We start from the raw sequence: 14,590 nt of genomic DNA, 5'->3' as shown, positions 1-14,590 counted from the left end.
CTAAACCTAGATCTTCCTCGAGGTCAAGCAAGTCTCAATCCCAGAGGGGGTCGCAGAGTCATGCACACACTAGTAAAGACAAGACATGTTGGGCATGTGGCCGGAAGACTATGCCAGGGAAATTAGTCTGCACAGACTGTTTTTATTCGATACCCATGGAAGAGGAGCCTGAGCAGGACATAACTTCCTTAGTAAGGGAAATAGTGCAACAATCATTGGCGGAGCAAGCGACATCATCTACAGCAGCCCCGCGAAGAGACGAACCTACTAATTTCTCAGATTTAGAACAGCAAGAGGAAGAAGACGACCTAGCAGTAGGATTTGATTTCTCCCTGGTGACACCATTTGTAAGATCAGTACGGGAGGCCATCCAATGGGAGGATACGGAGGAGCCTCCGGCTAAAAAACAAAGATTCTTTCCGCATCTTAAGAAGAAGCCACTTACCTTCCCAGTAATGGAAGAAATCACAGAGCTTATTCAGGACGAGTGGTCCAAGCCGGAAAGGAAAGTGGTCATGAATAATCGCCTGTCAAAACTATATCCATTGGAAGGCGGAATAATCTCACAGCTAGACACACCTCCCACAGTAGACGCCTCAGTGTTACGCCTAGCTAAGCATGTAACACTTCCCCTAGAAGATGCGGTGTCTTTTAAAGAACCGCTGGAGAGGAAGGTTGATGCAGACCTGAGAAGGGCATACTGTGCCATGGGAGCAGCCTCCAAACCTGCTATAGCTCTCACCTCAGTATCCCGAGCGCTGAAAGCATGGACGGATAACCTTGAGGGAGCAATCCAGGCCAATGTGGATCCTATACCCTACTACTAGCCCTGGAGGAGTTTCGGCTAGCGTCCGACTTTATAAGCGAGGCGGCGATAGATGTTATAAGGTGCGCGACGAGGGCCATTCTACACACGGTTACGGCGAAACGGGCCCTGTGGCTTAGACCATGGTCCGCAGATGTCAATTCCAAAACTTCATGGTGTAAAATTCCTTACGACGGTACAAACCTCTTTGGCGCGAAAATGGACACGGCCATATCCAGGGTGACAGGGGGTAGGTCTGGATTGCTCCCTCAGGACAGAAGACAAAGGAGACCCAGAATGGGGGAAAGAAGACCCTACCAAAATAAGACGAAAGATTATCGAGCTGCCAAGTCCAACCAGTCCTTTCGAAGAGGATGGCAGGGAACTCAGACGAGTCTATCGAACAGACAGCGAGGTTCCAACGGGGGATCACAGCCCGCTAAGACCTTCTGAGGGGACGCCCGCCCATCTGGAGGCGGTGGGGGGACGCCTCCAAAAATATGTGAAAGTTTGGGCGGAAGGAATAGGAGACCCCTGGGTCATAAATACGCTACGGTGGGGACACTCCTGGAGGTTCAGAGAGTCTCCCCCGGCAGCACACTTCATACCCACAACGATCCCGAAATCACAACAAAAAGTAGAGATCCTGGACAAATACATACAGGAACTACGTCTAAAGAATGCCATTATAGAAGTGGAAACTACGGAGAGATTCGCAGGTCTATACTCCCCGTTCTTTTTTGTAACAAAAAGATCAGGCCAGTTAAGGCCTGTCCTCGATCTACGTTTTTTAAACGAATTCATCATACAAGACAAGTTCAAGATGGAATCGTTACAGACAATAACCCCTACCATCCAACTGAACGATTGGCTACTATCAGTGGACCTAGCCGATGCATACTTGCACGTGCCGATTCACAAGGCGTTCCAGAGATATCTCAGATTCGCTGTAGGGGATGTTCATTACCAATTCCAGGTGTTGCCCTTTGGCATCTGTACTGCTCCCAGAACCTTCACGAAAATCCTGGTCACATTGGTGGCATTGCTTCGGAAACAGAAATTACATCTGCATCATTATCTGGACGACATGCTACTGGTAGCAGAATCGCAGGAAGCTTTACTAAAGAACAGAAGGATACTCCTACAGACTCTCCAGAGATACGGTTGGATGTTGAACTGGGAGAAAAGCAGGCTAAAACCAACGCAAAAGTTGATATTTCTGGGGGCGGAGATAGATACAGTCAACAATGCGATCAGACTGCCGGCAGAGAAGGTAGAGGCAATTATAACAAAAGTCTTGATGGTGCAAGAGGCCACATCTTTAACAGCAAGGGAATGTCTGGCTGTGATAGGCACCCTCGCAGCTGCTATTCCGATGGTGAGATGGGCAAAGTGGAGGATGCGCATTTTCCAAAACGCTTTCTTAGGTCAATGGAATGGCACAGATTATCAACAGAACATCAAAGTTCTTCCCAGGATGAAGGAGGGGTTGAACTGGTGGAGAGACAGAGGAAATCTCCTCAGACATCACAGTCTATGTTGGGAGGACCCAGTTGTCATAACAACAGACGCAAGCCAATGGGGCTGGGGTGCGCATATGGGTCAAGTTTATGCCCAGGGCAGATGGAGCCCCGAGGAGATACAGCAACAGTCCAATATATTGGAGATGCGTGCAGCCTTCAGAGCACTCAGACACTTCGCCCCGAAGATCTTGAGCAAGGGAGTGTTACTAAAGATGGACAACTCCACGGCAGTGGCGTACCTACAGAATCAGGGGGGGACGCACAGTCGGACCCTCCTAGCAGAGGTAGAGCCAATTATGAACTGGGCACAAGCGAACCTAATATACCTTCGAGCGATACACATTCCGGGGGCGAAGAACTCTGTCGCGGACTCACTCAGTCGAGGCTGGGTGGACAGCAAGGAATGGAGCCTGAACCTGCAGATATTCCAGATGATCTGCGAGAAGTGGGGGAGACCTCACATAGATTTAATGGCAACACCCAAGAACAACAAGTGTCCTCAATTTTTTTCGAGGTTCAGGTACCCGCAGGCGGCGGGTTGGGACACCCTGTCAATGCCATGGGAGTTCGAACTGGCGTATATCTTTCCCCCAGTACCACTAATTCACAGGGTTCTCAAGAAGATACAGCAGGGGAGAGGAGTGATAATAGCTGTCCTTCCACATTGGCTTCCACAACTCCACGGCAGTGGCGTACCTACAGAATCAGGGGGGGATGCACAGTCGGACCCTCCTAGCAGAGGTAGAGCCAATTATGAACTGGGCACAAGCGAACCTAATATACCTTCGAGCGATACACATTCCGGGGGCGAAGAACTCTGTCGCGGACTCACTCAGTCGAGGCTGGGTGGACAGCAAGGAATGGAGCCTGAACCTGCAGATATTCCAGATGATCTGCGAGAAGTGGGGGAGACCTCACATAGATTTAATGGCAACACCCAAGAACAACAAGTGTCCTCAATTTTTTTCGAGGTTCAGGTACCCGCAGGCGGCGGGTTGGGACACCCTGTCAATGCCATGGGAGTTCGAACTGGCGTATATCTTTCCCCCAGTACCACTAATTCACAGGGTTCTCAAGAAGATACAGCAGGGGAGAGGAGTGATAATAGCTGTCCTTCCACATTGGCCGCGCAGGCCGTGGTACCCACTATTGCAGAAACTGGCAACAGCACCTCAGTTTCCCTTACCCTGCCAGAAAGATCTTCTGGAACAGAACGGAATTCTACATCCATATCCTCAGCTACTGAATTTAGCGGTGTGGAGACTGAGAGGAACAGGCTAACAACGCTAGGTTGTGCACCAGATGTAGTGGAAACTTTACTGAAGGCCAGAAAAGCCTCAACAAATCTCACATACCATAGAACATGGAATCGGTTTCTATTGTTTCTGGAGCAGAAAGAAATCCAACTGGGTTCCCTTCAGGTGTACGCTGTATTAGAATTCCTACAGAGAGGAGTTGACTTAGGCCTCAGCCTTAGCACCCGTAAAACACAGGTGTCAGCAATTACGGCACTAACGCACAAGAAATGGGCACTGGAGCCGCTTGTGGTCCAATTCATGCAGGCAATAACCAAACTAAGACCGCCTAGGAGGAGTTGGTACCCGCAATGGGACTTACCCTTAGTCCTAAGGGGTGTATCAGGTGAACCATTCGAGCCATTAGCGGACTGCAACCTAGTCAACCTTACGCTGAAAACAGTATTTTTGACTGCAATAACATCAGCCAGAAGAATTTCAGAGCTACAGGCTTTAAGCTGCGAACCACCCCACACTCAGTTTTTTGCAGACAGCGTAGCTCTGAGGCCAGTCGACCAATTTATCCCGAAAGTGGCAACCAGGTATCACTTTAGTCAGGAGTGGAGTCTCCCTGCTTTCGAAGACACAACACTGGAAACGCCTCAGACACTTAGTGTCCCACGTATACTGAAGACGTATATAGACCGTACAAAAGACATTAGGAAAACGAGAAGATTGTTTATAATCCCGATGGGATATAGGAAGGGAGAAGCAGCCACGACTAAAACGATAGCCACATGACTAGTAAGAACAATTAGGATGGCATACAAAATGATGAATAAAACTCCACCAGATGAAGTTTCAGCCCACTCCACACGATCCATTGCGTCATCTCGTGCAGCCTGGGCTAAGGTGTCGCCTGAGATAATCTGCAAAGCGGCGAACTGAGTATCAGTAAATACCTTTATTGAGCATTACAAGGTTGACCCACCGGCGTTGTCTACAATGCAGTTTGGCAAGGAGGTCCTTTCTGCAGTAAAGGCTACCATATCATAGCATGAATTATATTATTATTTCGTTTGTGAGTGACATAACTCATTTAAGTAATTTCTCTGTTTATGGTTGAGTGCTAACCTGAAATAAATTTGAGTCTAAAAGCAGAATTTGTCCCTCCCTTTATTTTTTCTCTACTCAATCCCCGTAGTAATGCTGCCATGGAAACGAAAGGAAAACGGAAAATTGTATACTTACCTGCCGGTAATTTTCCTTTCCTTTCGATGTCCATGGCAGCATACGGAGCGCCCGCCCGGTTAGGAACAGTCAGAGAAGGTGGGACTGTCAAAAGAAAGCACTTGCTAAGGGGCAGGTCTTAGAATTTATAATTACAGGTCCTGTAGGGGTTAGGGGGGCGGGACTAACCCGTAGTAATGCTGCCATGGACATCGAAAGGAAAGGAAAATTACCGGCAGGTAAGTATACAATTTTCCGTTTTTACAACTGGGGAAGGGGTTTTTCCTCCTCTTTTCCTCCTCCCCGCACGCTCCCACAGGCTGAAGGCATTTGTAACTTCCTCCCTTACGGCATCCCCCTCCTCCCTGCGGCACCCCCTGTGGATTTGGTGCCCAGTCTGGGCAGCATGGTCTTTAGAAATTAATTTAAATTAGTGCTCTTGGAGTTAATACTCTTTCATATGTCCCCCGCATTCCCCTTGGCGTTTCCACTCCTCCCCGCAGTATTACAGAGCGAAGCGAGGAGGAATTAAAGCAGCACGCACAGACTCACCTGCACATGGTTCCAGGCGCTGGAGTTCCCATCGAAACTCTGCACTACCAGCCCTAAACTCCAGACTGGGCACCAAGCCCACAGGGGATACTGCAGGGAGGAAGGGGATGCAGGGATGCCATAGGGGAGTAAGGGAGGAAATGACATCATGATTGGCTTCAGCCGGAGGGACCAAGGATGGCCCCTGCCAGAGATAAGAATTCTCTGAATTTATTATATAAAATTATTTTAAATCAAAATGTGGACAGTGCAATACATCTGTTATGTAAGTAGAACCTGGAATAGTTTGCCTGTCAGTTCCTCTTTAAAGATGAACATTGAACTTCATCCCAATCAGTAGCTGATACCCCCTTTCCCACCAGAAAGCTTTACCTTTTTTCGAATAGATCATCGGGGGGGGGGGGGGGGGGAGAGATCTGTATGGTTGATATTGTGGTGCTATCTGTTGTGCAACAAGTGTACCTGTTGCACAACAAGGATGAAGTTCCAGAGAAATTACAGCAGTATCTAGCTCAAGTAAACATTACATTTTGGGAGAGTGCCCAAAGCCCTGTGTACAGTCGATGGCACTGAGTATACCAGTAACGCAACACAAGCTATTCTCAAGAAACACAAAATGATGTACCAAACTGTTGTACCATAAAATCCAGAACAACATGGAGTTCCAAAAAGAATGAATCTATGTGAAAGTTCAAGGCATATGCTATTCTATGCAGATATGGCAACCAACTACTGAGAAGCATGTTATCTTCAGAATCGCCTACCAAGCAAGGCAACAAGAAGCCAAATTTCAGACACCTCAGAATCTTTGGAAGTAAAGCCTGTGCACACATTCCAACAGAAAAACGTGCAAAGTATGATGTGTGTGCCAAAGAAGGTGTCCTGGTTGGCTTCCGTGAATCACAGAAAGGCTACAGAATTTTATATCCAGGCACAAACAAGGTTTAAGCAGAAGTGCCTCATTGATGAAGGATCAGTGTGTTTAAAGTTTGAAGAATTGACACCAACATGGGTTCATTCTGGAGAAGAATCCACTCCTGAGTTTCCAGAACAAGGGCAAAAGGAAGACAGAACTTGGTGGAAACAGTTTACACCAAACTGAAGAAGGAACTGATTCACATACTAATGAACAACGAGTCTCTTCAGTATGAACATCAACAAAAAGCACCAAAGGAATCCCAGCAGAGCATTTGACCTACATGGCCTGCACAGCAGTTCAGAATGAGCCAAGTTCTTGGGAAGAGATGCAACAACTTCCCGCTGCTAAGAAACAAACAGATACTTAACTTTAAGAGAGGGAAACCTCAGGATCCTATTGAGGCTTCCCTCGTTATTTCTTGGTGATTAGCAGCAATGCATTGTCCCTAATCACATCGGGGCCATGCAGCTCTTTTCTTACTGGTTCAAGTGCGCACAGTAGCACAGAGCCCTGATGTGAAGGGGGGCCGCGCTCAGCAACTGGGCGGCCGCGTTCAGCAACGGGGGGCTTGTTGCAACCGAGGGAAGCCTCATTAGGATCTTGAGGATTCCCTCTTTACATAGTAAGTAGAAGAATTTGAACCTGAGCTTCAGCTCGGTTTCGCTTTAAAGCTGCAGATGAAGAAATCACATCACTTGATGTACAGCGTGAAGAAAATTGAAGTTTTCTGCTGAACCAAAGTTTAAAAATAAACCTGACTCTGCAGCAGCTGAACATGACAGAACCAAAAGGTGCAGGCAGGCACACCTATAGCAAACTGCTTATCCAAAATTGGAAGGTGAAGATGATTTACTACCATCCAATGAACAGTACAGGCAAGCCGTGGGGGCTCTTTTTTAAGTTGCAACCACTACCGGGGGCGCCTCTGGCCCTTTTGCCACTTTAGGCAAGGAAACCTGTGGCGCCCTCTCCATGAAAATACTCGCAATGCGGCAGCATTTCACCAGAAAATAATCGTAGTACAGTAGTGGCTCAGTGCAATACTACGAGCCGCCTATCTACCGCCACTATACCACTGTGTCCAATTGTAAAAATGTACTGTTTGATTGTACTTTTGATACCCTTTTGCCATGGATTGATTGAAATTCTGATTTGATGTGGTGGTTGATAATCGCCAGATTCGATCATTTTGAAAGAATCTGTATGTAAAAATGAATGCATGTATTGACAGCTATAGGCTAGGGTTACTAATAACAAGATTGGGTGATTCAATTGTAAGGGTAAGATTGGGGGGGGGGGGGGGGGCAAAGTAGAGAGTAAAGAGGAACATTTATAATTACTTTTCTCCTGGCAGACTCAAAGTGCTGACTTGTTCAGTAGGCAGTAGCAGTGTTAGGGAGTCTTGCCCAAGGTCTCCAACTGAATAGGTGCTGGCTTACTGAGTAGGAAGAAGCAGAGATTTGAACCCAGGTTGTCTGTGCCAAAGGCAGAGCCCTTAACAATTACACTATCCAGAGAGAGGAGGAAAAACACTTTTATTTTGCTTTCCTTTAAGACAGGAAGACAGCCAGCACTAGGGGAAGGGGGGAAACAAAGGTGAATGAGAGAGAGAGCAGGAGTGGAGAGACTGAGAATAGCCTGAGATGGAGCAGAGAGCTTATCTGTATTGCAGTCCCAAATCACACAGAGGCTGCTTGCCTGTAATGTGACTCCTGCCAGTCTCTCACACAAGTCAGAAAGCAGCCCTCTTGGAATCTAGGAACTGTCTAAATCTTTTCAACCTGTGTAATACCTTATGTAGCTGACCACATGCAGTCTTTACAATGTTGAGAGAGCAGACAGAGTTTTGTTTCTAAGGACACTGTAGGAGGCAAGCCTCTCTTCTGCATCATGCTGCGCACATTTACCAGCTTGCCGTCAAATTGTACTTTTATTTCCCTCAGCCAGCCTAGTGCTTCACATTGCCTTATACACTGTACTAGCAGCCTGGGGGAAAATCTCCCTCTTTCCTCCTGGCCAGTCCGTGTCCTGGAATGCACACAAAGACACCATCCTCATGGGACAGGGGTCACACAGACACACTCTAGATCCCTAGATAACACTTATATTAAGGAATGCCATACAAAGTGTTGTAGATAAAAGGTTTGTAGATTCCTTATTTGAGGCTGAGCAGTGGAGGCTTTCATTAGAACTTTTTATCTCCGTTCCCTTTTTTCAGTCTCTAAGGACAGGAACAATAAACTTTTTTTCCCCTCAAAGCGCTCCTAGATAAATCTGGCGCTCTAGGCAATTAGCTTATCAGCTGGTCTCTAGAGGCGCCTCTGACCACTACACATCCAGACATAGCAGCAGCCATGTCTCTATTCTGCAGACGTGTAAGTAAACCAAATCAAAGAGACTGGAATACAGTCAAGAGAGTGATTGAACAGAAATGCTGTGAGACTGAGAAGATGGTAGCGGATGCTATGACAAAGCCACTATCTAGAGACAAGTTTGTTGACTTTCGGTCAAAATGGGATTGACATAAGTAGCAGTGTATGTGTATTTAGCAGTAACAGTCTATTATTATACTAGTAGACCCAGCCCGTTTAAAAACGGGCTCTAGGTCTACGGCCGCCGCCAGTGCACATGCGCGTGCTGCGCACGCAACCGCCGAGCACCGAGTGCGCGCCTGACGCAAGCGCACACCCTCCCACCTCGCTCGCTCACACCCGCCCACTCGTCCAGCTCCCTGGTCCCAGCTGTCCGTTACTGCACACATGCGCAGTAACAAAAATCCTGGGACACGGACAAAACTGCTGGACGCAGCGACACTTAGCTTTTATTAGGTAGGCCAGGATGTGTATAAGATACATAACCAGATATAACCACAGGGTGGCAGCATATATTTTTAGCAGCAGAGGTCTTTCTATATCCTGTGTCTGTAAAAGAAGTTTGTGAATAAACTTGTTTGTTATTCTTGGTGTGTAAGGCTTGGTCCACACTTGTCCAGTTGCAGATCGGATCAGCTTCAAATGATCAGTTTTTCATAATGTTGTCCTTTTTGTAGCATACGTTTCGAGTCAGTTTAAATGTATGTCCTTTCTTCATGTGTGTTTCTATAGGATAAGAGATGATGTTGAGGGGAGGACCAGGCAGTAGGGCTGATTCACACTACAACAGCTTTTTAAAGAGAACCAGAGATGTAGCACCCTCATGTATTTTATTACATTTATCAGTGGGAACATGACAGTAAACACCTACCCTGCTTTTAGTTTCATTGTTATCTGCTTAATTAGTCTATTAGCAACTGTGATAAGAATCCACCGACAATTCAGTCGAGGTTTGACCTGGAATCATTATAGCTGAGTCACTCTTCTGTGGAGTCCTTTCAAGCCCAAGCCTTCCCCCTCCTGGCTTAGATCTTTTGCTTTGCATACTGAGAGCTGTGATGACATGGGAGGGGGCTGCTCCTGAGAGAGAAGCTCTGTGGCTGTAATATGATCCCTGTGTGCTCTGTGTGCACTAGATTCTCATAGGAATGAAACTGCAGTTATTATCAGTGACACTTCCTACAGGCAGATCATACCAAAATGAAAGCACATAGATGAAAGGCTGCATTTAGCCTAGATAGCAGCCTAGTCTCATATAGCCTAGACAGCACATCCAGAACAACTCATATAACCCGGAAGGAGAAGGGATATGAGCCGGCGGCCATATTTGATTTTTCCTGGAGCAATAATGGATAAAAAACACTAAAAAAGGCACACCAGAGCCGCAAAATTATCAGGTAGAGCATTTATTCTTTACAAGCTATCAACTGATGTGTTTATTTTGTGTGAAACGTTCATATCTGGTTCCCTTTAAATGCTAGAGATTTCAAAAGCTCTTACTAATGCAGTGCTATGGGGGATTTTTACAAAATCACATCGCTCCAGTGTGAATACACACATAGGATAACATTAGCAGGAGCTTTTAAAATCACAAGCACTTAGAAAAGCTCTTGCCATGTGAACAAGCCCTTAGGCAATCCGTTTTGCCTCTGTTTTGTGTGCAAAAGTTCTCTGTGTGGAGGAAGATCCGTTTTTGTGTAGCCTTTCACTACCCCTCCATGTCTTCAGGGTCTATGAAAACCTGCAACCCCGAGACAACAAGAGCCCAAATGGTGTAGTAAAAACAAAGAGAGATTAATATGAGAGTCAAAAAGTTACTCACAAAGGAAGGATGATTGAGGAGTTTGAGGGCAACCAACCATTAAAGAGAGTCTGAAGTGTTTTTTTTCTCTCTTTTTATTAAGCAGTCATCTTCAGCATTGAGATACAAGCTGATTTGTGGCATCCCCGCAACAGAACGAGGTATTTATCCCCCTGAAATACTGGGGCAAAATTCCACGACTTTTGCAGAAGCAGATTTTGCTGCCCAGGAGAGGCAGAGCTGTGCGCAGTAGCTCTGCCTCTTATCCAGTCAATCTCCGCCTATCTCTGTCTCTCCCTGCCCCTCTCGGTGAAAGGAGACTGGGAGAGGCGGAGATTGACTGGAGAAGAGGCAAAACTACTGCACACAGCTCTGTCTCTTCTAGGAAGCAAAATTCTGCGATCGCAGAATTTTGCCTGGGTATTTAAGGGGATAAATACCTCATTCTGCTGTGGGGATGTGGAAAATCTGCTTGTATCTTAATGCTGAAGATGACTGCTTAACCATTTCAGCCGCGCGGACGTGAGCTTCACGTCCGCAGTGGCAGGTACTAGAGCCGCAGGGACGCGCTAGTCACCTCCCTGCAGTTTGGGGGGTCTGCAGGCGATCCTGTTGGCGGATGCCCCGCGATCGCGCTGCTGCTGTTAGCAGGGGGCATTGGTTGCAGGGGACAAAAGTCCACTGTGCCAATCCAAGCATGTCCGCCGAGAATAAACACTGTTTTTGTTTAAAAACAGTGTTTATTCTGTAAATGGTGCTGCCGCGATTTCTGCGGGTTTCCTCCGCCCGCTCGTTAAATTTATGAATGGAAACAATGTTTCCATTCATAACCTCCCTGCCGCCACTGGGATTGGAGGCTTCCGATGGAAGCCTACATCACTTCCCTGGTTATAATGTCGTGATACATTGTATCCCAATTTGCGTACATTGTACGCTAATGGAATTTTTGCTCAGTAGGGACATCTTGTGGCCAAATAGTAAAACACACCACTGCTGACTTTGTGGAATAAAAATAAATGATTATGTCAAGAGGATATATAATTAATAAATAATGGGCTAAAAATTAGTGATGGATGTAAAACTGAAAAAATGCACCTTTATTTCCAAATAAAATATTGTCACCATACATTACACTAAGGGTATAATTTTAACGTTGCAATAACTGGGACAAATGGCCAAATAAAATGTGTGGATTTTAATTATGGTAGCATTAATTATTTTAAAACTGTAATGGCTGAAAACTGAAAAATAATGAATTTTTTTCCATTTTTTTCTTATTATTTCCATTATAATGCATTTAGAATAAAATAATTCTTAGCATAATTTACCACCCAAAGAAAACCTAATTGGTGGTGGAAAAAACAAGGTATAGATAATTTCGCTGTAATAAGTAGTGATAAAGTTATTGGGAAATGAAAGGGAGAAGTGCTGACAGGTGAAAAGTCCTCTCGTCCATAAGGTGAAAAATCCCACACCTAAATGAAGACAAAATCATATAACAAATGTATTTATTTAGCCAGTGCATACAAAAATAAATTTGTTATATGAATTTGTCTTCATTGAGGTAAGCCGCCTCATTCTATCTTTTTTATTTTTGTTTTTAATGTAGTTGTATTAAACCCCTGGGCGCCTCTTTCCCCCTTTGTGGCCAAAGTAAACTGGTCAACAACTTAGACCCTCAGGCTGAAGACCCGAACATGAATCCTCTATAAAATGCACACAATATACTGTAGAGAGATGAAGATAAAAAGAAAATGAATGCTTTGTGGAAATTGCTTAACAGTTACGACCCGCTGCGTCCGCCTATGATTACTCTCCAGACCTGCGTCCAGCTGTGTTTTTATTCATGGCTGTCTCTCGCTACATCTCTGCAGGCCTCTGATGTTGTGGCCTTCATTTATGTGTTCTTCTGCCTACTATGAGAACATATAGATCCCCTGGAGGAGAGGCATTTTCTAGAATAAGATTTTTAAATCACGGAGTGGTTGAAGGTAAATGTTCCCAGGTACTAATGGAACAAGGAATTAAGGCACAGGCTGTGTTCTAAAATAGAAATAGTTGAATGTGAAAAAAGATACATTTTATTTTTTTATATTGAAATTGCACAAATGTAGAACAAAAGAAAATGCTGCTATTTACAATTTTAGGATACTGTGCTTGGCCTTACAAGAAGAACATTAAATTCCATAGGACGGTGTTACTCGCACCTGTCCTCTTGACTCCCCAACCATGTGTATTTTGCAGGCATCCTCCCCTATGCACAGGTGGAGTAATTAGTGTCTCAGCTACATGGAATCCACCTAGCTGAGACACCAATTACCCCACCTGTGCATAGGGGAGGTTTGCCTGCAAAACCTGCACCATTGGGGGGTACAGGTTTGAGGAATACTGCTATAGGAGGTCACTTTTGCGCTTGAATGGATTGATCGGGAATGCTAGTAAAATCTCAGTCGCAAGGGTTTGATCGGGTTTGCGGTGGTAATGGTGTTTAATATTGTGATGACTAGAGGTGCCTGGCTCTTCTACTGACCACATATGCTATTGTTCCATTGTTATTTCCTGATGAAGCGGGATCAAACCTGCATTGCATTGTCCCCCGAAGTATGTAGATAAACTTGTATTTGAAAAACACATTGGCAGTTGTTGTGTCTACTTGGAGGAGGTAAATCCACCACTGCCTCCTCGTGTTTTACATTTTTTAGATACTATTATCCTTTTGGAGCATCTGTATCCATACTACGTGATGACCGATGTACATGACAGACCCCTGGCCGGTATCTCCATAAGTGTATCTGTCCCCCCCCCCCCCCCCATTGCACACATGTAGTGTATAAAGGCTTACCTTTCTGCCAGCACAACACCTTGCTTCCTCTGGTGTCTGCCGTCGCTGAGAGTGCCACGGTACCACGTGACTTGGCATATGTTGTGACGTCACACATGCACCAGTGCCATGTGGTAAAGGAGCTTGCAGTGATGCCAGCCACCAGAGGAGGACAAGGGTTGTGCCACCTGAAAGCATTTACAGGCACAGGGAACACATACAGTACATTTGGGGAGTGCCAAGCAAGCGGCAGAGGCAGCGTGGCTAGGATGATTTTTCTGATAGATTTCAGCATGAAATCTATTGGAAATCGGTGTGCAGTGTATGGGCAGGCAACAGATCCCTCTCTTCTCAGATTTGATCATAGTTTATCTGCCCATACATCGAATATGGGTACCTTATGGGAATTTGCTTTGTGATGGGGAGGGATCTCTTACGCTACTGGCAATAAGGAGCTACTGTATGCTACCAAGAAGGAACTTTCAAAATGTTTATAACAAAAAGCACAGATTTGCTAAATGCAAATGTACTGTTGTAATGGGAGGCTGGATAAATGCTTTAAAGAAGAACTATAACCATGGACTGATCTTCAATCCAATCCGTAGCTGGTATCTCCTTTCCCACAAGAAATCTTTACCATTTCTCAAATAGATCATCAGGGGGTCTGTATGACTGATATTGCGGTGAAACCCCTCCCACGGTGTGATGTCATGACCAGGGCCCTGACAGTTTCATGTCTGTGAACTTAGTTGCATTATGGGAAATAATAGCTTTTCCCAAAGGCCAAGCAAGCAGCATCTCCCTCCGTGCATAGAACTCTCAGTGACGAACATCCCATACAGATCACCTGGCAGAAATAGATGTCACCACCTGTGATAAATTTCAGAATGTAAACCAAGGAGAGGAAAGATTTTACAGGGGGCAAATACTGACTATATAATCTATACATTTAAATTGTGAAAAATAAGTCATTTTATTCATTGTTATTTTCACTAGAGTTCCTCTTTAAAGCTACTAAGCTGCATAGAAAGTCTCAGAGATCAGAAGTAATTGAAAATGTTCTCAAATGGGGTCTCAGTATCCACATTACAAAAGCAGGAGAGAGTCTGTAATCAGCTTTGCTGTAATGTATAGAGCTGCCCTGAGAGCGGTTTTTTTTTTTTACAAAGTGAAAATTGATTTAAAATAAGCTGGAATAATGAAGATGTTCCACCATTTTCCATTAAACAAATTATATTCAAATAATAGACGTTTATCGATGACATACCCTTAAAATTAGTTACCTTTTGTCAAGCTTAGATTGTTGGTGATTATACTTGGAATGTGCGCAGA

The 14,590-nt window shown here is 45.2% G+C and overlaps 1 long non-coding RNA gene across 1 annotated transcript in view; it reads left to right on the top strand.

Moving 5' to 3' along the window:
• LOC137533861 (uncharacterized) overlaps window positions 1-14,590 on the top strand; it is a 307,467-nt gene that overhangs the window by 171,315 nt on the left and 121,562 nt on the right. The window lies entirely within an intron of this gene.

The sequence above is a fragment of the Hyperolius riggenbachi genome, chromosome 10 (genome assembly GCF_040937935.1).
Source record: "Hyperolius riggenbachi isolate aHypRig1 chromosome 10, aHypRig1.pri, whole genome shotgun sequence".
NCBI lineage: Eukaryota > Metazoa > Chordata > Amphibia > Anura > Hyperoliidae > Hyperolius > Hyperolius riggenbachi.
Note: the sequence above shows the minus strand (reverse complement) of the source record. Positions and strands in the feature narration are given on the sequence as shown.